Raw genomic sequence first — 22908 nt, 5'->3', positions numbered from 1 at the left:
GTTCCTTGTTTTCTACGGTTTATGATTTTTCTGCAAGTGTATTTAAGCAGAGAAAAGAGAGAAATGAAATTTTACTTTGGCATTACAAATACCTGATTCATAATCTTCTCTCTGTCAAAGAAAGAAAAGGGCATTCATTCCCTTCACTTGTTTTCTAGTCTATGGACTGACCACCTGGAATATGGAGTTGAGATATTCAGACACATAATTATTCTACCAAGACACAGTTCAATTCCGAATATGTGCTGGTTTTTAATTTAAGTTCTAAATTGTGGTATTCAAAAGGCATTTCACGTGCTCATAAATGTGCTAATTTCAGATTCTGGTTTTTTTTTCCTCTTAATGAGATGATCCAATTAATATGCATCATAAAACACTTAGAAAATGAATCTGGGTGTCGGGGAAAAATCCACATTTTTACACAATTAATTTGTCATCTTAAATCCGTATGAGCACATTAATTTTGTTATTCTGCTGTTGAGGTACTAAAATTTCCTGGAAATTATCCCTACAAAAAATAAGCCTTCCAAAAATAAATAAATAAATAAATAAAAATAAGCCGTCACTAAGTTTTAATGAATCCTTTAACATGCTTCCTTTTTTTTTTTTTTTTTTTCCTGCAATAAGCCTGCAACAAAATACTATCCAGGAGTTATCTAATTCGATGAAGCATAATGGGTCAGAATAAATTTTTAAAATAACCTCATTTTCTTGCCTGCCAGTCGCCTGAAGCTCGGAGCTATAAGGTCAGTCCTTGGGCATTACGAATCCATTTTATTTAATTTTCCTAAGTTTCCTAAGGACAGTCCGTGACCAGGATGAATCGAGCCTGGCACTTCTACTCAAAAGCAAAGGCTGTCCTCGAATATTTCTTGACAAGCATTTCTCTGACATTCCCTGACCACAGGAATTTTAAGTTTCCACACGTTCCTGTGGATAGCAGCAATCACATTTTCGGTTTTGTTCTAGACAGTCTCTTCGGTGCAGTAGACCAAAGCGAAATCGGCTGTGTCCTTCCATAGCCATGCCTGGTGGTCCATTTTAAAATGTTTAAGGAGCCCCTCATGCTGCCAATGTGGTTAGCAAGCACCCGGCTGGCTGCTGGGCCTGTGGGCTCACCACTCACTCACTTCCTAGTTTCCAGCCTTGTCGCCAACATCCTCTACCCTGATGGGAAGTTTCCCCTGAGTGTGGTTCCTGGGCCACCTGCACTGTAATTCCTTGGTAGAGAAGGAGAGTGTCTGTCACAAGAAAACAGATTTCCAGATGCCACCCAGTCAGATTTCCTGAGGAGACTGCCCCACAAATCTCTATTTTTATCAAGCAGCCTAAGAGATGCACAAGGAAACCTAAGGCTAACTACATCAGATTAAACTGCTGTAAAATGGCTACAAACACCATCCTAGGGCACCTGGGTGGCTCAGTGGGTTAAGCCGCTGCCTTCGGCTCAGGTCATGATCTCAGGGTCCTGGGATCGAATCCCACATCGGGCTCTCTGCTCAGCAGGGAGCCTGCTTCCTCCTCTCTCTCTGCCTGCCTCTCTGCCTACTTGTGATCTCTGTCTGTCAAATAAATAAATAAAATCTTTAAAAAAAAAAAAAAAACACCTTCCTAAAAACCTGGCCTTCATCAGCTGCCTATTCCCTACTGCAGACCGAGTGTCTCCTCTGTGATGTGGAGGTGTCCCCCCATACCTTTCCTCACCCTGCTCTCAACTATTAATTTTCTGTCTTTTCCGTTAACGTATCTTTATCTCATGAGACATGTTTTTTCATGACTCAAACTGACACTGCATTCGAGCATTCGCATTGTGTCTTCAAATGTCTTCCATCCCCTTCTGCGAGGACACCCAACTGTGCTTTCTCACATCTTTCATACAAATAGTGCTGGCTCCAAGTAAATCCAGCCTTTCATGTATTTGTACAACATTATTTATTCGCTGATAGGCTGTGCTAGGAGTTGAAGTTACAACAGTGACTAAAGAGACTGATCATATCTGATCTTAGGACATGAACAATCTGCTAGGGGCAGGGTAAGGCAGAGGCGTGTGGGAACTGCTACAAAGACAAAATACAGGAAAAATAGACAGTTCTGCTTGCTTCCCCCCCCCCCAAAGATGCCTCAGACACAACAGTGTGTCTTCCTCTGTGCAGGGGGAGGCAGTGTTTTGCTCCATTATTATTGATGTCAACTTTGATCTCTTGTTTGAATCAAGTCTGTCAGCCTTCTTCCCTGTAAAGATACTATTTTTTCCTTTGTAATTACATAGTGTCTTGTAGGGAATTACTTAGAGAACCTGCAAATACACCTTGGCACACTAATTGTAGCATCCAAGATGATTCTTGCCTTAACAATGATTACTCTGGCATCTGAAAATAGTGAATTTTCTATTTCCATCCTCCCTTCGACATTTCTTAGTTTAGGTGGCATTTTTGGTTGAACATTGTTTAGTTTTTGTACAAAATGCTTTAATTTCAGCCTGTTAAATGGTTCCATCTCTTCTTTATTGTATCCGGATTTTTCATCGTTTTTAAAAAAGATTTTATTTGTCTTTTTGACAGAGACAGAGACAGCATGAGCAGTGGAGAGGAGGCAGAGGGAGAGGGGGAAGCAGACTCCCCCACTGAGCAAGAATCCTAATGAGTGACTCGATCCTAGGACCCTGAAATCGTGACCCGAGCTGAAGGCAGACACTCAACTGACTGAGCCACCAAATTCACGAATGCCCAAAAAACTCCAAAAAATGTGTTTATCAATCTTTTCCTTCAGTAATTTTATGGCTGGATATTTCTGCATAAATAGACCAATAGCCTTTGACCTGTGTGGAATTAGTTTTTGTAAAGAGTAAGACAAGGCTACAGTTTTCTTTTACCACTAGGTGAAATGGCCCTGAATCTCCTTGATCACACTTAGCTTCTTATTTAAATTGCAACTCTGCCCCCTAAGGTGATCTGCCCAAACTAGGCACTTAGTACTTAGGTATTAAATTAAAGTATTCTTGGGGTGCCTGGGTGTCTCGGCGGGTTAAGCCTCTGCCTTCGGCTCAGGTCATGATCCCAGGGTCTCTGCTCAGCAGGGAGCCTTCTTCCCCCCTCACCACCTGCCTCTCTGCCTACTTGTTATCTCTCTCTCTGTCAAATAAATAAATAAAATCTCAAAAAAATTAAAATAAATTAAAGTAGTCTCTGCCAGTTATACTTCAATAAGCTGACAGAAACAAAAATCTAGCAGCAATGGATAAAGTCATAGAGAACAGGAACTGGCACCCCATGGGATGGTAGGCAACCATGGATGCGGAACCCCAGATCTGGACTGAGCAGTGAAAGGATTGGAGAAGGATAAATGGTTACTGAGGGAGATTCTGAGGAGAAGACGTAGACCTTGGAAGGTAAGTGAACACACCGAGGCATGGGAGCACAAGCAGGCAAAGATACGATCCGTTCTGGCACTGACAGGAATGGCAGACGGCCGGTGCTTCTGACTTGCAAAGAGGAAACTTCTCCCTCACCTTAACGAACGGCATCAACATCTAATCAATTGCAAAACACCTGGCAAGACCTGGAAATAGACCCCTTGGGTCTGCGCCTAAAGTCCACAGTTAGTCTGCCACCGCACATACACACACGTGCACACACAGACGTGCACACACGTGCACACACACACACGTGCACGCATGCATGCACGCTCATGGAGAAACGTCAGACTCACCCAAAGGGAGGGAGTTTCCATAAAACAAATGGCTATTGCACAGGGCACCTGGGGGTCTCAGTCGTTAAGCATCGGCCTTCACCTCAGGTCATGATCTCAGGGTCCTTGAATCTGAACCCCACAAATGGCTCCCTGCTCAGCAGGAAGCCTGCCTGCTTCTTCTCCCTCTCCCATTCCCCCTGCTTGTGTTCCCTCTCTCTGTCAAATAAATAAGTCTTTCAAAAAAAAAAAAAAAAAAAGAAAACAGCAACTGGCTATTGCTCTTACCAAGTGTCAAGATGATGAAAGACAGAAACACTGAGGAATGGTTTCAAATTAAAAGAGAACACAGAGACAAGACCACAAGATGCCAGGCACGATCCTGGACCATTCGGACTCGGAGGAAATGTGAGTAAGAGCTGTGCATTAAATAGCAGCAGTGGGACAGTATTACTTTCCAGATTTTGAGAACTACTGTGATTATGGAAGCTGTGAATATTGGGGTAAGGGGGAGAAGGATATACAGAAAACCATGTACTATTTTTGCAATTTCTCCAAAGTCTGACATAATTTTATTTATTTATTTATTTATTTATTTATTTATTTATTTTCAATAAATAAATGTTATTGGGATGCCTGGGTGGTGAAGTCAGTTAAGCACCTGCCATCGACTTAGGTCATGATCTCAGGGTCCTGGGATCGAGCCCCACATCTGGCTCCCTGCTCAGCAGGAAGCCTGCTTCTCCCTCTCCCAGTCCCCTTGCTTTGTGTGCTCTCTCTTTCTGACAAATAAATAAATAAAATCTTAGAAAAAAATAAAAATAAACTCTGACATTATTTTAAAGCATTGTTTTTAATGCTCAATTAGTACCTTAAAAATCCCTCAGAAAGGAAAAAAACAACAAAAGGAAGAGTCTCCATCCTTTGCAACAGTTATAACATCAGTTGCTTCTAAAGCGTAGGGAGCATTTGCAGAAAAGTAAGAAAGAGAGTTCAATAAAAATAAGCAAATGGAATAAACAAATCACAAGAGGAATATAAAGGACTAAGTAATGTGAAAAAACCACACATCTGAACAAGGTATCTTCATTTATTGGATTGAAGAAAGTTTACATGATTGATACTAAATGATAATGAGGATTGGAAGAAAATTTGTCATTTTTTTAAATAATATGCATTCCTGTTAACCAAGCAATTCTGTATCTAAGATTTCCCCTTGGGCCAAATAATGTCACACACACACACACACTCCTCTCTCTCTTTCTCTCTCTCATATCTCAGCATGGTTTAAAAATATGAAAATTTACGGGGCGCCTGGGTGGCTCAGTGGGTTAGGCTGCTGCCTTCAGCTCAGGTCATGATCTCAGGGTCCTGGGATCGAGTCCCGCATTGGGCTCTCTGCTCAGTAGGGAGCCTGCTTCCTCCTCTCTCTCTCTGCCTGCCCTCTCTGCCTGCTTGTAATCTCTCTCTGTCAAATAAATAAATCTTAAAAAAAAATAAATAAAGTTGCTGACTTTCTAAAAAATATATATATATATGAAAATTTAGGAAGTAAAAATAGCCATCAAAAGGGTGTTACTTAAAATAAAGACTATCTCTAGTTGATGAAACCATTAGAAAGGGCTTACATCTACATACACCACCCCAAGAAGATGTCCAAGATCTAGCATTATTAAGTGGGAAAAAAACAACTGCAGTAGAGTAGCATACAAAGCATGACTCCGTCCTTGTGACACTCACACTTATGCAGTTGATGTAAACCAACATTTGCAAGAAAAAAGTCTGAACAACACATACACTGAATTTCTCCCAGCTGTTCTCTCAAGGACGGGATCATGAAGGTCTTTCACGTTCCATTCATTCATTTCTGTAGTTTGTTCCTGGGAGGTATCCCTTCATAACCTGACAAGTTAGACTTTCATGATACCTATCAATGTTGAGTAGCTAGCTCCAGATTTTAACCCTCACCCTGCCAGGTTCCAGATGTGCGAATTTTGGTAAATTACTCTCTGAATCTGTTCCTCCGGTCCAAACAGAGCTTCATTGTGTCCTTCTTCGTGCACAATATTTCTAAGGTAGTGGATAACTGTAGTAGTTACTCAGAGGCCTTCTAAATCCAGAGGAGCTGGTCTGGCCTGATGGCGGAGCTGGGGGAACTCAGGGTTACACACATCACACGGAGCTGCTGCAAAGAGGAGGGAACTGGCTACAGACCTCCAGAAACCCAGAGAACCTGCTGCATAAACCTTTAGTGTCAGTTCTATCAAGTTCAAGACCCTAAGTGCCCCCCCCCTTACTCCCTTCTGCCTTTATGGTGACAAACCAGTTGGCTTGGCCCATCTCTCCGTTAACCCTCTGTTTTCGGACCAGACGCTGTGTGTCGGGATCGTGCGTGTCACACTTGTCTGCATCAGGTTAGCCCCCTGCTCAACAAGGCACACTGGTAACCTCGTGCCTTCCAGAAGAGGTCTAAACACCTTTCCTTGGAGGCACTCGAGGGCCAGAGATGTGCTGACCCCTTTTCTTGGGCACAAAGAGACTTTGTATTCCGTTGTCCCCCAGTGTCTGTTTCCCCCCTACTTCCCTCTTTGATCAAAGCCTCTCTGCTCCATGCCAACACCTGACACTCAGGACGTGTGAAGCTCCTTCTAGACACGCCCATCAATCCCACGGTCTTCTGATTCCATCGTCCAAAATTAGTAATAAAACAAAACACAGGATATAGTGCCATTATAAAAACTCTAAGACGGCCTTCCTGTATCTGTTATTACTTAAAACTAGAAACACAAATCTGAATATGAAATCAGAACTAGCTCTTTGGGTTTCTTTTCTCTCCAAGTGTGGTTTACTGACCACCTGCACATCAGAATCCTCTGCAAAGGTGGTTAAAATGAAGGCTCCCCGACCCCACCCATATTTCCTGAATTATAAGTTGGGGGCTGGAGGCCTTTGGTTTTGGGAGACCGGTTGGAGACGCCTCCCCCAGTTCTCACTCTAAATCTTTCAGTAACCTTATACTTGGCAACAGAAAAATGACCTTTATGCCATAAGAACGGGATACCCATCTACAGGTCTACAAGCCTGTATTTTAATCTCATGGATTTTCCATTAATTAGAAAAACAAAGTTCCACCCCCACTCATGATTCCAAGTGATCATCTTTTTTGTTTGGTACTCGCTTGATTCAAGGAGCCATTTCTCTGACCCAATTTTACAAAAAAGCACTGATTTCAGGCCTTTCCCTTCTAATTTTGTTCCACCCATCATGTCTATTTGCGTCTAATAAAGAAAACTGATCTTGGGGAACAGTTCATAAGCCAGCCTTTCAAGGACGAAAGATGGGAGAAAGAACCTGAGTCAACCTATCAGAAGATGGCAGCATGAACCCACGGGCTTTATGACTCTCTCTACATCTCTCCTTTATGGTTGAAATGCACATTTCCGGTGTTAAAAGCTCTGGTCTAGCCACAGGATGAATAGAAGCACATGGTCCTTAGATGAGCTAAATGCAACCATAATGGCGATTACTGGTTTTAGTTTTCTTGCTGCCTTTAACTAAAAGGTGCACAGCTGATTGCTGTCCCAAGCCACTCGCGTCAGAAATGTTACTCTCTCATAAGAGACCCGCACTGCAGTTGCTTTCTGAGCACCCACCAAGGAAAACAGATTGGCCATGTTCACTCCGAGCCATGAAGGGTTAATAATGAGTCCTCACTGGCCTCCTGTTTCCAAATTACCCAGAGATTTCATCAAGTCAAACAATCGATATGAGTAATTCCTGACGTGTCCCTGAACAGATACCTCTTGTAGGAGGCTGAGTTGAACCTCTCGTTTGGTTACTATGATCCCACTGAGACGAAGGTATAGCAAAGGTTTAAAAAACAAAACACCAAATCCACTGCAACTCAAATTCTTTTAATAAGGACCTTTTTTTTTTTTTCCTTTAAATTTAGAAAACATTTTTCTCTGGTGCTCTTACACTCCCCTGGGGAATAGGGCCACAGGGCATCTCGCTCAACCTCCTGACTTGCTTGGTATCCTAGGAGCTGTGGTGATAACCCTAAGCTACTGAAAGAGGGATGGAGAAGCCAGCCTGGTCCACGATTCACGCCTACTGAATGTGCTAGAAACAGGAGGGCAGGTGTGGTGAGGAACAAAGCATGCACCTGTCCAGCTCCTCCCAACCCACAGGGCTCCCCGGGATCAAACCACAGTAGGAAGCCTTCCAGGATGAGCACGGCCATGGCTGGGGACCTTTGGGAAATCCCATCTGTATTTTCTTTAAATCAGGTTTAAACTCACAAAATTTAAAAACAGCTCCTTTAAAAGGCATTGAACTTTACTTAAACAATAATGTATAATTACTACGAAAAATTAAATCAAAGAATGCAGACAATTTTTTTTTAAAGACGAAATTTAAAAATTCTCAACTAAATAGCACCCATTAACTTTTCACAAGACCAGGGAAAGCTTTTACCTCCTTAGAAAAAAGCAATACCAGTTACAGACTTCTGGAAGCTATGTAGGAGAACAAAGAATTATGAGAACAAAGAATTACGAGAACGAACGTAATGATAAAATATTGAAGTCAGTGACGACATGTTCCCCCTGAAAGAAGCTCTGGCAGAATTCTGGATTTTTTCCTCTTTGTTGCTCTGGCAGTTTTCCACCAAAAATTAAAATATGGCCTCTTATAATTAAACATAATTACTTCAACAAGTCAGGAAATAGCTAAAAATTTTTTGCCGTTATTCTGGAAGATGCTCTGAACAAAAATGGTTATTGTTTTCAAGACTGATTGACTGATTTTAGAGTGAGAGAGAGCCAGTGGGTGAGGAAGAGGAGCAGAGAGAATCTCAAACAGACTCAGTGCTAAGCATGGACGGAGCCTGATGCTGGGCTCGAGCCCAGGACCCTGAGATCACGTTCTGAGCCAGACACTTAACCAACTGAGCTCCCCAGGGGTCCCCTGAACAACGCTGGCTATGAAATGTCATCATAAGTCCATGATGGCTCAGGAATGAAAGACATGTGAGACTCTGGGGGTGTAGAGAGAGGTGTATGGCATAGATGGTGGATGGCATTTAATAGAATGCTGATATTTACCCAATAATGCAATATACACATACACATCAGTGACATCTCTCCTCATACCCAGTGACTCCTTACATATACTGCGTCTCCCTGACATAATGTATGATATAATATATATTATATAATGTATAGAAATGTATAATACATGTCTTACAATATATATACTATGTACGTTGTACAAACCTTGTATACCCTATGTTAAAAAAAATACACAGTATTACAGTACATAAATAATATGTAATGGATATAGTCGGGTATTATGCATTCATTAGGGAGACATATCCTCTCTGCCTCCAGCAAAGAACGATGAGTATAAGGAGATGTACCAAATGGATATGCACTACGTATGTCAACGATCAGAAACAAAAAAACAGCGTGTTTCTCAAGCACATGTGAAAACAGAAACTGGAACCCTTCTTAATAAAGAACTTCATGAGAAACACAATCTGCAAAAGAGCACAACATCCAGGAAAATGAGCAAAAATTTTGTAGGATGATCTGGGTACTCATTCTCTATTAGAGATAGCCAGTTCCACTCTGGAAATGACTGGCGCCCTGAATCGACATGGGACCAGCGCTCACGTTTCCTGCCCCAAGCAGCGTTCCTAGCACCGCGCACACGGTATAGCAGACAGCCCTGAGTACATGTTAGGAAAACAGGTACCAGAGTCTGTGTTTCATTCCCAGCTACGACCACGACCCTCTTTGCACTCAATTTTTACTCCGCAAAAAATGATACCTATTGCATGAAGTTGTTTTATGAAGTAATAATAACAAAACATACAGCCCTTAATGTTGTGTCTGAAACTTCCAACCACTTTTCATTTACACCTACTTTATCCATTTAAGCCTGCTCCAAACCTTATGAGACAGAAATGAATATCCCAACTGAAAAAGGAAGATACCAAGGCCCAGAGAAATCAGTGGACTTGCCCGAGGACACACAGCTCGTCAATGGCATAAAGAACCCACGCTCCTAACCACTCTGTCATCCATCAGATAACACGTGTTAAGGTTTTGTAAGTTTTTGTACAGTGTCTGGTACTGTACAAAAGAACTAATATTTATTAATTAATATATATAATATAAATAATATAATAATTAATTAATTAATATCTAGCCAGTGTGTGTAAGACTCTGAGGTTACACCAGGGTTCGGCAGGAGCGGACATTGTGACCCACTGGATGGGGAACAAGGGAGCGGTCATGGTCATGGTCACGGTCAAGTGCACTGACCCTCTTCCACATAATGACATCGGTCTGCCTGCCTGACATTCTTCCTTCTCCATTCAGCGTCACTGTGATGCTCCCTGGTCAGGCCATCGTTAGCCGACACTAGATTCCATCCCAAATCCCTTCTATGAATCCAATCAAGTGCCAAACAGCCAAGTGCCAAAAACTCTTCTAAAAGGACACTTTTGACACTTACTCCTTTCAAGGAACCTACCTAGAACTGGCCACCTCATCTAATCGGAACTGTACACCCTGGCTTAACAAGAGGCCTTAGTAAGACATGGACCAGACACGCCTTTAAGTCAGGTTCAAGGGCTCACGTGCCTACTTACTAAACAAATCCCCAATAAGAATGACCCCAATAAGCATGACCATGCTTCATTATGCAGAGAATAGCAGTGTTGATGTTACTTCAAAACAGTAATAAGCCATGTTTTATTTTATACATTGATTTTTAACATAGCCCAATAAAAAAAATTTTAAATATTGAAGGATCTCATCTGGCTTTTGTTCAGAATGAAATGAGCTTGACTGAAAGACATAAAGGGAAGGATATCAAAGAGAAAATGTACATTATTAATGTGCACTCTCATGTTAATATCCAGGTAAATTTCAGACGGCTTTCTAATCTCTCATCCTGAAACTGGATCATGAACCACAGGTTAAACTTCTAATGACTGGGGATGGAAAGTCACTGTATTAAAAGAAAAAAAAATGAAAGAAAAGAAAGGTATAATATCCCTAATATTCAGTATCAGCGAATGCACCCGTTTCCAAGAGTACCTTGAGAGGCTAATTTGCTAGAGCAAATCAGAACATATGAATTATTTGTATTTATATCCAGTGGCTAGATTTTAATAACTCTAAATTACTTAGTAACCAGCAGGCCAAATTAATAACCTCTAAGTCAATCACATTAATGGACAAACATAACACAGATTTAATTTAAAACTTAAAAAATCAACACATGCTCTGAAGATTTAGCAATTTGCCAAATGTTTAATTGGCTCCTCCACTTAGCATGAGGAGATAGAGGAATGTGCCAGAAGTTCACGGGATTTGCTTAGAAATGCCAATCATATCTGACAAAAGCCACGTCTGGATACAGCTACATCCAGAGTATTCCTGAGCTGAACATTCTGCTGTCAACTCAGGGTTTCTGAATGTCCACTCACATGTCCGACTGGACAATTCTGATAGCTGGCCTGAGCGAGTCAACAGGTGCCAACACAATGCTGTTTGTTTGTTTCCGTTTTGTTTTGGAGGGACTTTTACCATTCCTTTGGTTGAGGAAATCAGTCTTAGTTGAATGTACTCACTGGGCTTTGACTGGATGAAATGATTGAATATTCATACCAAGTTATGGCTAAAAATACGTCATACTAGACATGGATAGAGGAGCTAAGTTGGGAAGGTAAACATTTTAGAATTGCTATTCATGTAACAAATATTCATTGGGCAGCTGCAATCCATTAGCCTAAGGGACCAAAAGCTGACTCACATATTCTCAAGGATGACCATGAGTCATTTCTCATAGTTTCAACCCAAGTGACTTACAAATCCCCTACAGCGCCTTGGACACAATCATAAACCCAGTGGATTAAAATGTAGTCTAATTGGTAAATGTATCCTTCCAGGTAGGCAGCTGGGATTCCTGGGCTCCTCTCACATTCCTCCTGCCCCCTCATATTCTGAGCATGAAGTACCAGGCTTTTCTTCCTTGTAAAGGGCATTCTCACTTTCTGGATTGTAAATGTAAGTAGGCTTGGGAAGGGTCCTTAGAGGAGGAATACCAATCAAGCTATGTGCTATGTGTAAAAAGAAGTAGCTATTATTAACAATTCCTTAACTATTTTTAACTGTCTTCTCAGGACCCAACCCCAGAGACATTCTCCTCTCCAAAAGAAACCTCTCTGCGGAAGATACTCTGGGGCCATGATTCTACCATTTCTTCCTTCAAGCCTCTCACTCCTCCCATCCAAGTACTAACCAGAACAGACCCTGCTTAGCTTCTGAGATCAGACAAGAAGGCCTCTCACTCCTAATGATCCTCCCCAAAGGCCCCAAAGTAGGCAAGAAACTGGCCCCCAGAAGCTGGCAATATGAATAAAGGGCTAGGGTTCTCTGCCTGATCAATTCAATAGTACTTACCTTACAAAATAGCATAAGACAACACATTTCTTCTTCAAATTCCCAAGAACCGGCTCCTACAGAAAGGACAGCTGAAGCGTATGCAAAAGCAGCTTCCCAAGCAGCAAACTATGTGCCATCTATATGCTTGGACAGAAAAAACAAGCAGCCCGTTCATTTTCTAGGAAGACTCCAGAACATTTCATGTCTTTGAATGAAGACACGGGTTGGAGAAAATGATAAACAAGAGGGGACTCTCTCTCAAAGGCACAAACGTGTACTAGAAAGAAGCAGAGATGTTTAGAGGGTGGCTACAGGACCCCGGCTAGGATGCACTGGCCGAGCACACCTGTTAAGTTTAAATGAGCATCCACGAGACAAATACAAGACTGCAAACGGAAACAAGCTCTGGAAAGAAACAGCACAGTGGCTTCATCTCTGTGTGAAACAACCACAGAAAAAGCAGCTTTACCTCCCCTCCCCCAATCTTAGAAAAGGAAATCAAACATACAGGTGTAATTTAACTGCTGGAACACACCTGCCATATTGACCTTGACAGGGCCTTGAATCAGGAGATCACAAATCCGCACCCTAGTGATAGCCTCGATCATTTTGGACACCCCTAAAACCTAGCACTTCGTTTTCATTCTTAGAGATTAGCAGGATGTTTGCAAAGCAGGGTGCTCGCGGGAGCTTCCTTTGAAAGATGTCTGTTGTACTTACATCAAACACTGATTTCCAGAAAGCCGTCCCCACCCCCACGCCGACCAAACACAAGACTTTCTTCAATTCTCTCAATCGGGTTCTGCTTCCTAAATAATGTACTACTTATACAATTGTAATTTTTTTTTCTTCAGTAATTAGAGCACCTTCGGCTCTTGGATCAGCAGCGGGAGTTGTGTTAGAGAGTTTTGGAAAATTATGTCTTGGCGACATTCCACTTCCTTTGTGGACTTCATTAAAAGGGTTGGGTTAAGGCTTCCATGCTCCAGGAGAGGGGACGCGTCTTAAGAGTCGCGCAGAGAAGGCACAAAAGTCAACACCACCTAGAAAAGCGCGGCCCCGGTCCCGCAGGGGGGAAGGTTCTGTTTGTCCTGCCCTCGCGTCGCCTGCCCCGCCTGCCCCGCCCCGCGCGCCCCAGAAGCCGAGCGGGGGTCCTTCCGAGCGCCGGCACCCTCGCCAGAGCTGCACCCCGAGTGGGAATCAGAAGCCCACGCGCCTAGGTCGCCGCCGGAGTCCCGCCCCGCCACCGGGAGCCGCCGCTTCCTGCCTTCCCCATCAAGGTGAAAGTAACCCCTAGGGGCCGGCGGGGGCCGCGCACCGGCAGGAAGGAAGTGAGCCCCGGCAGCGCGCCTCTTCTCCCGCCGAGCGAAGCCCGCGGCCGGAGGCAGCCGGTGGGAGAGGGGGCCTGCGGCCACCGGCACCCGGCGTGCACCCTCGCCCGGGCCGGAGCGCGCTCACACTCACGCGCGCGCTCACACTCACCAGCAACCCCGGTGTCCGGAGCCCGCGTGGGACGGCGGCTGCGGCGGCTGTCCCCGCGCCTGCCTGCCGTGTGGCCTTGGCATCCGTCTGGCCGCTGCAGCCCGGGCCGCGGTGGCTGTCGCTGGAAGGCCCTGCGGCCGGGTGATGCGCCAGGAGCGCCCGCTCGCCGGCCTGGGCCGTGCCCGCCACGCTGCTCCGCCGCGCGGCACGGTGTCCCTGCTCCGTCCGCTTGCGCCGAGCCCGCGCCTGGCTCTCCCTCTCCTCCTCCGCCCCTCAGCGGCCGCGCTCCCCAGAAGCAGCGCCAAGCAGGTCCCCGGAGAACCCGCGCGCAGGCCGGCCGACCCGAGCCTGCAGGCGTCCCCGCCGCCGCTGCTGCCGTAACAGAAATTGGCGCTGCGATGGTCCCGGCCTCCCCGGCCCCGGCCCCCGGGGGCAGCCTCCGCCCCTGCCTCCGCCCCTCCTCCGCCGCGCGGGCTCCCGCATTCTGCAGAGAAAGCTCGCAGGTGGCTGCGAGTCCCCGCGGCGGCCTAGAGCGCCGGGGAAACCGCCCGCTGCCACTTTCTCCTCTGAAACGCTGCGCGTCCCCTCCCTAGCCCGGAGCCCCTGGGACCGGCGTGCGCTCCACCATCAGCTTCACCGATGGCCCCGAGAGGGTGGCTCCGAACGGCGCGGTGCACGCGCGCCCCATGCATCTGGCCGTGGCCTTGAAACTCGCACTGGAGTCCGAGGAAGGCCGGCGCGTGGGTGCAAAACCCACTCGTCCTCATGTTAGATATTCCGCCTGGAGGTTCATGCATAACTCACCCCACCGTGCAACACGTTAGTCCTCTTCCTCCCCTCCCTGCCTCGCGTACTCGGGTGACGCGATCGAGTCAGCCACCTTCTGGGTATCGTGTTATTATCCTGGGCAGTGTTTCTTAGTATGGTCCTGGCGCAGGGTGCCGGGCACCCTTGGTATGAAATCTTATTTTATCCTCTCCACAGCCTGATGAAAAGGGCTCTCACGGTTCCCACGACTGCGACCCAGAGAAACAATTTGTCCCCGGGTACCCACTTAGAAAGTAGTACAAGTTAAGATTTAAATTCTGAGATGACGTCACTACGCGGTATTTCTTTCTGTGGGCCCGGCAGGTTTTACGAATTTATAAACATCTTACAAACACTGCTGCTGCTGAACCACCACATTCACTGTTCCACAATTTAGGGAGGAGGCTATTTCCAAGAGAAGTGATTGCAGAGATGGGGAGTGAGAAAAGGTTAGGCTTTTCCTAACCTGCTTTTCTGGGAGAGACCAAACTTCCGGTCCTGGCTCTGCCCCTAGCTGAGCTGCTGGGCCTCGGCATGTCCCACCTTCTTAGGTCTCTCCTCTCCTTGTGTTGGTGTTTCGGGATGAAAAGGTTTGACTCTTGGAGGCGGCCTGCAGCCCTGATTTTTGAAAAGCGATGGTGTCATTGTTTATCTCACTTTGAATTTAGTTCCCAAGTTTAAAATCAGGAAATTTAAGGGAAACGCAGACTTTTGGTGCGTTCTGAGAAGTTGAAAGAACTGGCAACGTTTGGTTCATGGTGGGTTCCAGCACCCATCAGCTGGAGCCAAGTTGGAGGTGTCCCTTTGACCCTGGGATGATGCTCTTCAGTTTTCCACAGTCCCTACCACTCCCGTATGCCCCCACCTCACTGACCTTTGAAGATAGGATAGACATTGGAGTGTGCAGTTCCAGACTAGATAATCTCATGACCTACTAGACAATCTAAAAATTCAGTTGTAGTTAAGAAGATCAACCAGGTTCCTAAAAAAATACTATGAAACAAAGAATTTCATGTGAGCATTTATAGTGGTCATTGATAAAGATCTATGATAATAAGATCATTGATAAAAGATCTACCTAGAATCCAAACTCTCATAAAAGCCAAAATGTCCCAGTACTCACTGTCTCCACCCTCTGGCATCCCCGGAATCATCCTATGACTTCAGTTCAGAGGTCTGTGACACAAACAGGAGACATTCTAAAAATAATGTCATTCTGTATGAAGTGATGTTTGTGGTCATAGGCAGTAGTGCCAGAGCTGACAGTTGGACATGTCCAGTGGCAATACCAACTACCCTACCTGTTTGATGGACTTGATTCTTCAGCCTTCCTGTCTCTTTTGGTTTGCTACCTGCTGGCCTTTCGAGACATCTCTCTTCCGATTAAGTGATCAGAATTGGTTTCAGTGTTTGCCACCAAAACTCTGATCTAGGGACTTTTGGGACGATCCAGGTCTGTCTTCCTTTCACTAATTGAATTAATGAAAAGTGGGCACCAGTGTCTTCATTCTGCTTTTATCTTGGAATTTTTAAGTGTGCTATAATTTTATCTGCACTTAAAAAAAAAAAAAAAAAAAAAAAAAAGATTTAACATGAGCCACAAGCCAGGCAGGGGAAGGGGCAGAGGAAGAGGGACAAGCAGATCACCCTCTACACCCCCCACTGAATCCAGCAGATTCCCAGCCCTGAGCTCAGGACCACAACCAGCCAGAGCAGAAGTCAGATGCTCGATTCACTGGTCCACTCAGGTGGCCCTTTACTAACACTTTTAAAGATTTTATTTTACTATGAATCCAATGTACAATTTTTTTAAAAGATAGGATTTTCCCCCCTTACTAATCATATTAGCAAAGATTGTGTTTTAATAACCATTGCCCTCAATACCAGTGAGGGTGCCATGAAATGACCCCTTCGTCTGGTGGTATCATTTTATACACAGCCAAGGAAAGGAATTCTTCAGTGTGTTAACAGAAGCTATGAAATATAGCCTTTCCCCCAAGTAATTCCACCTCCAGGAGGGAGCTGGTTCTCAGGAAATCTGAAATGAGAAGTAGGATTTCTCCACTGAGATGTTGATCATCACCTTTAGGCATTAAAGTTAGGTTTATGATGAGTTTTAAATAACATGGAAGCTGCTGGTGATCCAGTGTGATCCAATGTTAAACAAATCAGGGTATAAAATGGTGTCCACATATAATCTCAACTAGGTGAAACCACAGGGAAAAAATCTAGAATTTATTAAAATTATTCCTAGAAATTAGCTATTGACAATTATACTTGCCTTCTTTACATTTTACTATAATTTTAATGTCTTATACTAGGCATGCTTACTTAGGAAAAAAGAATATTTAACAATGACAAATATACAGAATTGGTAGCCAGAAAAATATGAGCACTGTGTTTTTCACAGTGCCTTGTTCATACTGGGTACATAATCAATATTTAAGGTAAGAACGAAGGGAGAAGAAGGGAAGGAAGGAGGAAAAGAAGGGGGTCACATTGTTTCACAAAGAACAGTGAACTAAGGGATTGTAATTACTCTGTCATTCGCTTAGTTGATGGCATATATAGAAACAAGGCAGTGCATTCTAAATTGCTTTATTTTATTTTTTTAAGGTTTTATTTATTTGAGAAAGAGAGAGAGCATGGGCAGCAAGAGGGCCAAAGGGAGAGGGAGAAGCAGACTCCCCGCTGAACACAGAGCCCAACATGGGGCTCGATCCCAAGACTCTGAGATCATGACCTGAGCTGAAGGCAGATACCCCCTAGGCACCCCCTAAGTTGCTTTATTAAGTCACACTGCATCTAAGTGTTTCCCAGTTGTGGTGTGTGGCAAAACATTGAATGTTGGGCGCCTGGGTGACTCAGTGGGTTAAACCTCTGACTTCAGCTCAGGTCATGACCTCAGGGTCCTGGGATGGAGCCCTGCATTGGGCTCTCTGCTCAGTGGGGAACCTGCTTCCTTCTCTCTCTCTCTGCCTGCCTCTCTACCTACTCTCTCTCTCTCTCTCTCTCTTTGTCAAATAAATAAATAAAATCTTAAGGAAAAAACCCCCAAACATTGAATGTCTTTCTCATGGGAGGAGTAACACGGAACCGGTGCTCAGCCTTTTTCTTGTCCCTGGACATCAGAGAGAGATCCGAGAAAGTGAAAGAACCACAGGGTCTTGGTGCGCACCACAAGGAGGCCCCCTTTTGCCTCTGACTGGCCGCCATATGGAGGTCTGCCCTTCTCTTTGGGGCCCCAAAAGTCCAAGAGTTTGGAACAGCCTCTAATCAGCACATCTGTTGACATCCTAAGAGAATCTTATTTGCTGGCACTCACAGTACAAGGATTAAGTGGGCCGGGTTGAATTTACGTAAGTCAGGAGACCAAAATTACATTCGTAGACTCCAGTAATTGTTTGGTGTTTGCACATAAAGTGACGGTCCTTGGGGTAATAACCTCCTCACTCGTGGTCCTTGCTGAGTTTAGATGGACTGGAGTCCTTGTTCTTTGTTTACAGTTTCCTGGCTCTGGATTATCTTTAAAGTTGAGGGAAAGACCCAGTTGATTCTATTGCAAGGAATATTCATCTCAGAGATTGTGTGCTTAAAAAAGGCTGTATCTTAAAAACATGTGTTCTTAAAATTAGGGGTTTGCTGTTGTTCATTCCAATAGTTCTCCAACTATGGCTCAGTGACCCCGCACCTCCTTTCAGACGGATTTCAAGATCAAAACGATTTTCTTTTTTTTTTTTTTTCTTTTTTAAGATTTTATTTATTTATTTGTCAGAGAGATAGAGTACAGGCAGGCGGAGTGGCAGGCAGAGGCAGAGGGAGAAGCAGGCTTCCCGCGGAGCAAGGAGCCCGATGCGGGACTCAATCCCAGGACGCTGGGATCATGACCTGAGCCGAAGGCAGCCACCCAACCGACTGAGCCACACAGGCATCCCCAAAATGATTTTCTTAAACACATGAATACATCGTTTGACTTCTTCACTCTCCTTCTCTCATAGGCTTCCCATGGAATTTTCCAGAGCTACAGGTATGATGTCACCACAGCTGGAACAAAGACCCAGACCAGAGAATGCAGCCAGATCTCTGAAGCCAGATGTGAAAGAGATTTCTAAAAGTATATAACAACGCCCAATTTCTCACCAATTTTTGTTTTGCTTGGGAAAACAGCGTTATGTTGTAATGAAAATGAGATATTCCTTTTCACATGTGATCAGTTTCTTATTTTTTAATAAATTAGTAAGGTATTTAAAATTTTTAAATTTTATTTTCTAATACAGTACAAATGGGTAGTTAGAAGTCACATAAACAGAAGCTCTCTGGGGGCCTCCATAGTTTTTAAGATCATTTGAAGAGTGTAAAAAACCCCCAAGACCAAAAAGTTTGCAAACCACTAGTCTAGGCTATTACAGAGCTAGTAAGTTCTAAATGACCTGTTCTTTGAGGAATTTCATCATAACTATGGCAACTAGTCCGCGTCACTGAACCCAGGAAGTGCGTTCAAAAGTGCTCCAAAAACAGACACGGCAGGCACCTTTGACTTTTTCCATTTGTGAGATTCATTTTAGTGCTCCCTTCCTGTTAGTTACTCTAGGCTCGGATTACTTTATGTCCACCGTGTTCCTGTAGCCAGTACACTGCGTGAGGCTTCAGAATTGCTGCAGCTGTGTCTTCTTCTACCAGCCATCTCCCTGAGCCCAGTTTTCCCCCTGGAAACACAAGAATGATGGCTCTGGATAGCTCTCCAGGTGGTCATGAGGTGAATTAATATGCAAGCATTTTGCAAACTCGCCTGTGCTTGGAAGATAGAAGACTTGCTACTATCAAACATTTCAACACCCAGGCAGACATGTGATGAAGATGTAAATTCTCACTTGAGCTGATACTATTTGATGCCTTGGATTTAGGCCCATGACATGTGGATAAATGAGAGACGTGTTAATAGGGACGCCTGGCGGGCTCAGTGGGGAGAGCCTGTGACTCTTGATCAAGGGTTTGTGAGTTTGAGCCCCAGGTTGGGTGTGTGAATAGTGTTTGGGGTGTTGCTGGACTTTTTTCTACAGATCTTTTTTTGCAGGTTGTGGGGAAGTCCAGAAACGGGGAGAGGAGGCTAATGATAGAACTGCATCTGACCTTCACCGTCAAAACATGTCCTAGAACAGTCACATCTCCCCTGGGACTGCTCCCACGCAATAGAAATCCTTCCATGGTAGGCTTTAACTATTATTTAAAAGCTATTCAGTAGGTCCAAGGGGCATCCCTTTGAAAGAGAAAGTGCAAAACACACAAGATGGTGTGATATTGGTTCTTTAAATTTAAAAATCTCTTTGGTCAGCAGAGAAAGAAGGTCATCTTCTGTTATAAGGGAAAAAAAAGTGCCCACTAAGGTTTTTACCAGAGTGAATAACACTGTTTTAAAATACAATTCTTGGGGTACCTGGGTGGCTCATTCAGTGTCTGCCTTTGGCTCAGGTCATGATTCCAGGTTCCTGGGACCGAGCCCCGTGTTGGGCTCCCTGCTTGGCAGGAAGCCTGCTTCTCCCTGTCCCACTCTGCCTGCTTCTGTTCCCTCTGTGTGTCTCTCTCTGTCAAATAAATAAAATCTTTAAAAAAATAAAATACAATACACTTCTTAAATGTGTGGCTCTGTAGACAAAGACATGACCTTTTCCAAGGACACATACTTTAAATAGCAGATCTGTAAATATATATTGGGGCATGGGCTACTGGACTTAAAACTCAGGCTCGTAATGTGGCTAACATGTACGTCTGAGCCTGCTCAGGCTGCCCCCACCAAATACCCAGACTGCATGGCTTTAAACAACAGAATTTTTTTTCTACCTGATCTGGAGACTGGAAGTCACAGTCAAGGGGCCGGCTGATTGCTTTCCTGCCAGGAGCTCTCCTCCTGGCTTATAGTTGTTCCCTTCTTACTGTGTCCTCACATGGGTGGGGACTGGGGAAGATCTCTATCTTCGTCTTGTTTATTTTTTAAGATTTGATTTAACTTTTTTTTTTTTTTTTAAGATTTATTTATGTATTTTAGAGAAAGAGAGAGAGAGAGAGCATGCCAGCAGGGGGAGGGGCAGGAGGAGAGAGGAAGAGAGAGAGTCTCAAGGAGATCCCTGCTAAGTGCAGAGCCTGCTGTGGGGCTCGATCTCACAATGCTGAGACCATGACAGACGAAACCAAGAGTCAAACCCTTAACCGATCGAGCCACCAAAACATCCCAGATTTTATTTTATTTTTAAGTAATCTCTATACCCAGCGTGGGGCTCGAACCCACAACCTTGAGATTAAGAGTCACACATGCCATCGACTGAGCCAGCCAGGCATCCCAACCCATCTCCTCCTCTTCTTATAAGGCCACCAACCCTGTAGGATTAGGACTCCAACCTCATGACCTTATTTAAACTCGATTATCTCCTGGAATCCTGCTCCAAATATGGTCATACTGGGAGTTAGACCATCAACATGTGAGATTTGGGGGGAATGAATTCAGTCCATAGATTTTATTTGCCGTTTAAACATAAGTACAAAATAAACCACGAATGAAACCTCATAGTTTCCTATGTGTCTCTTAGAAACTACAGGATTCATTGTACTCCAAGGGACAAAATAATCATGAGTGTGTCATAACACACAATGATTTATTCAGTTTCTCTGACTAAATGTCAAAACTTTGCCATCATAGGTACTCTGTCATAGCACATGACTTAGTTTTGAGAGACTCAGATGAACCCAAGGAAATACCCCTTCCTCCGGAAAGAGAAGGGGGAAATTCTTTCAAATTTTTTTAATTTTTTTTATTAACATATAATGTATTATTAGCCCCAGGGGTACAGGTCTGTGAATCGCTAGGTTTACACACTTCACAGCACTCACCATAGCACATACCCTCCCCAATGTCCATAACCCCACCACCCTCTTCCTTACCCCCTCCCCCCAGCCACTCTCAGTTTGTTTTGTGAGATTAAGAGTCTCTTATGGCTTGTCTTCCTCCCGATCCCATCTTGTTTCATTTATTCCTTTCCTACCCCCCAAACCTCCCACGTTGCCTCTCAACTTCCTCATATGGGGGGGCATATGATAATTATCTTTCTCTGATCGACTTATTTTGCTCAGCATAATATCCTCTAGTTCCATCCATGTTGTTGCAAATGGCAAGATTTCGTTTCTTTAGATGGCTGCATAGGTTGATGGACATCTAGGTTCTTTCCATAGTTTGGCTATTGTGGACATTGCTGCTATAAATATTCAGGTGCACATGCCCAGAAGGGAGAAATTCTAAAAGCTTGAAGATATTGCCTTTCTCTGACTTAATTATTATTTTTTTTTAATCAGAAAAACCTATCATTCTTTGAGGTGGGAGATAGAGTACATTCTGAACAAGGAGAATCTTCAAGTTCTAGAATCAGAAAGTACCACAGATATCAGCTGATTCAACCTCCTTAGTTCACAGAAGAGGAAAGGGAAATCTTAGAAGGTGGTGGTGGGTTGTCAAGGTCACTGTTGCCTACACGGGGCTGTTCCATTATAGTTGGGAGACTGATTAGCTTGCTACGAGCTAGTGTGACTAGATTTTACCTTTATTGGTCATACGTCCTTTCCCAAGCATTATGCCAATTGGTTCTCTTCACAATCCTGTGAAAGGAAGGCCTTGTGTAAGGGCAAAGGATGAAGGCTTGTGTTTCTAGAAATGATACACAGAAAGGAATGGGGAGAAGAGTGCAAATCTGCAAACCAGGGAACAGTAAAGGTCAGGGTTAAAATGGGACTCAGATGCCACCTAGAAACAAATGGGCATCAGTTACATATTATAAAGGGCTAAGTCAGTTTGTGGAAGTGGACTATTTGGGTGGAAAAGTCATTGATCACAAAGAATGGGGGTACTTAGAGTTGGACAGATTGGACTTCAAAGGGAAGTTGATTACTTCTCCCAAACCCGAGTTTCTTAACTAGTAAATACAGTAAAGTTCTTATGAAGAGTAAATGAAATCACATCTATAAAGCATGTAGCAAGGTGTCTAGCACAAGAAGGGATGCCGAGTCAAGCAATAATGGAGGTTGGAGTAAGATGGTGAAGAGCCAGATGGAAATGTCGACCTAGTAATCCCATGAAATTAATCTTGAGATGTAGACCTTGGGGTTCTCTGCTGAGGAGTGATGAGTACAACCCAGAAGATGGATGAAAGCCTGAAGGACAGTGAACAGGAAAGGCCTGAGCACCAAAGATTGAGCCTTAATGAATGTCCACGTGTCCTGGGCTGTAGAAGGTGGCTGTGTTTCCAGAAGAGGAGTGAGCACATACACCAGGTTACGGGAATGGCTGAATGCTGGGGCAGGGCTGGGATGCCCACTATGGACCAGGTATCCCAACAGAAGGCAAGAAATAGATGGGGTCTGGGGGTCCTCAGAGCCCGGGCAGCTTCTGCCTCCAAGGTGAGGCAGCAGAAAAAGGATGTGGTAAAAAGAA

General features: G+C 44.2%; 1 protein-coding gene and 1 long non-coding RNA gene across 9 annotated transcripts in view; one reads left to right on the top strand and one right to left on the bottom strand.

Moving 5' to 3' along the window:
- STAMBPL1 (STAM binding protein like 1) overlaps window positions 1-14676 on the bottom strand; it is a 48538-nt gene extending 33862 nt beyond the window's left edge. The window contains exon 1 of one of the 8 annotated variants that reach the window (XM_082720974.1): window positions 14433-14676. The gene's annotated coding sequence lies outside the window, so the exon portion shown is untranslated. Of the gene's footprint in view, window positions 1-12164; window positions 12570-13464; window positions 13587-13628; window positions 14070-14432 lie in introns of those variants that run through there. The other 7 variants (XM_082720977.1, XM_082720973.1, XM_082720980.1 and 4 more) reach the window with 7 other exon arrangements.
- LOC309859869 lies at window positions 12685-18686 on the top strand. Its single transcript, XR_014308990.1, has 2 exons — window positions 12685-13426; window positions 18434-18686. It is a non-coding gene; the product is annotated as an uncharacterized lncRNA (long non-coding RNA).
- The last annotated feature ends 4222 nt before the right edge of the window (window positions 18687-22908 follow it).

Source organism: Mustela nivalis (assembly GCF_964662115.1).
Source record: "Mustela nivalis genome assembly, chromosome: 2".
NCBI lineage: Eukaryota > Metazoa > Chordata > Mammalia > Carnivora > Mustelidae > Mustela > Mustela nivalis.
Note: the sequence above shows the minus strand (reverse complement) of the source record. Positions and strands in the feature narration are given on the sequence as shown.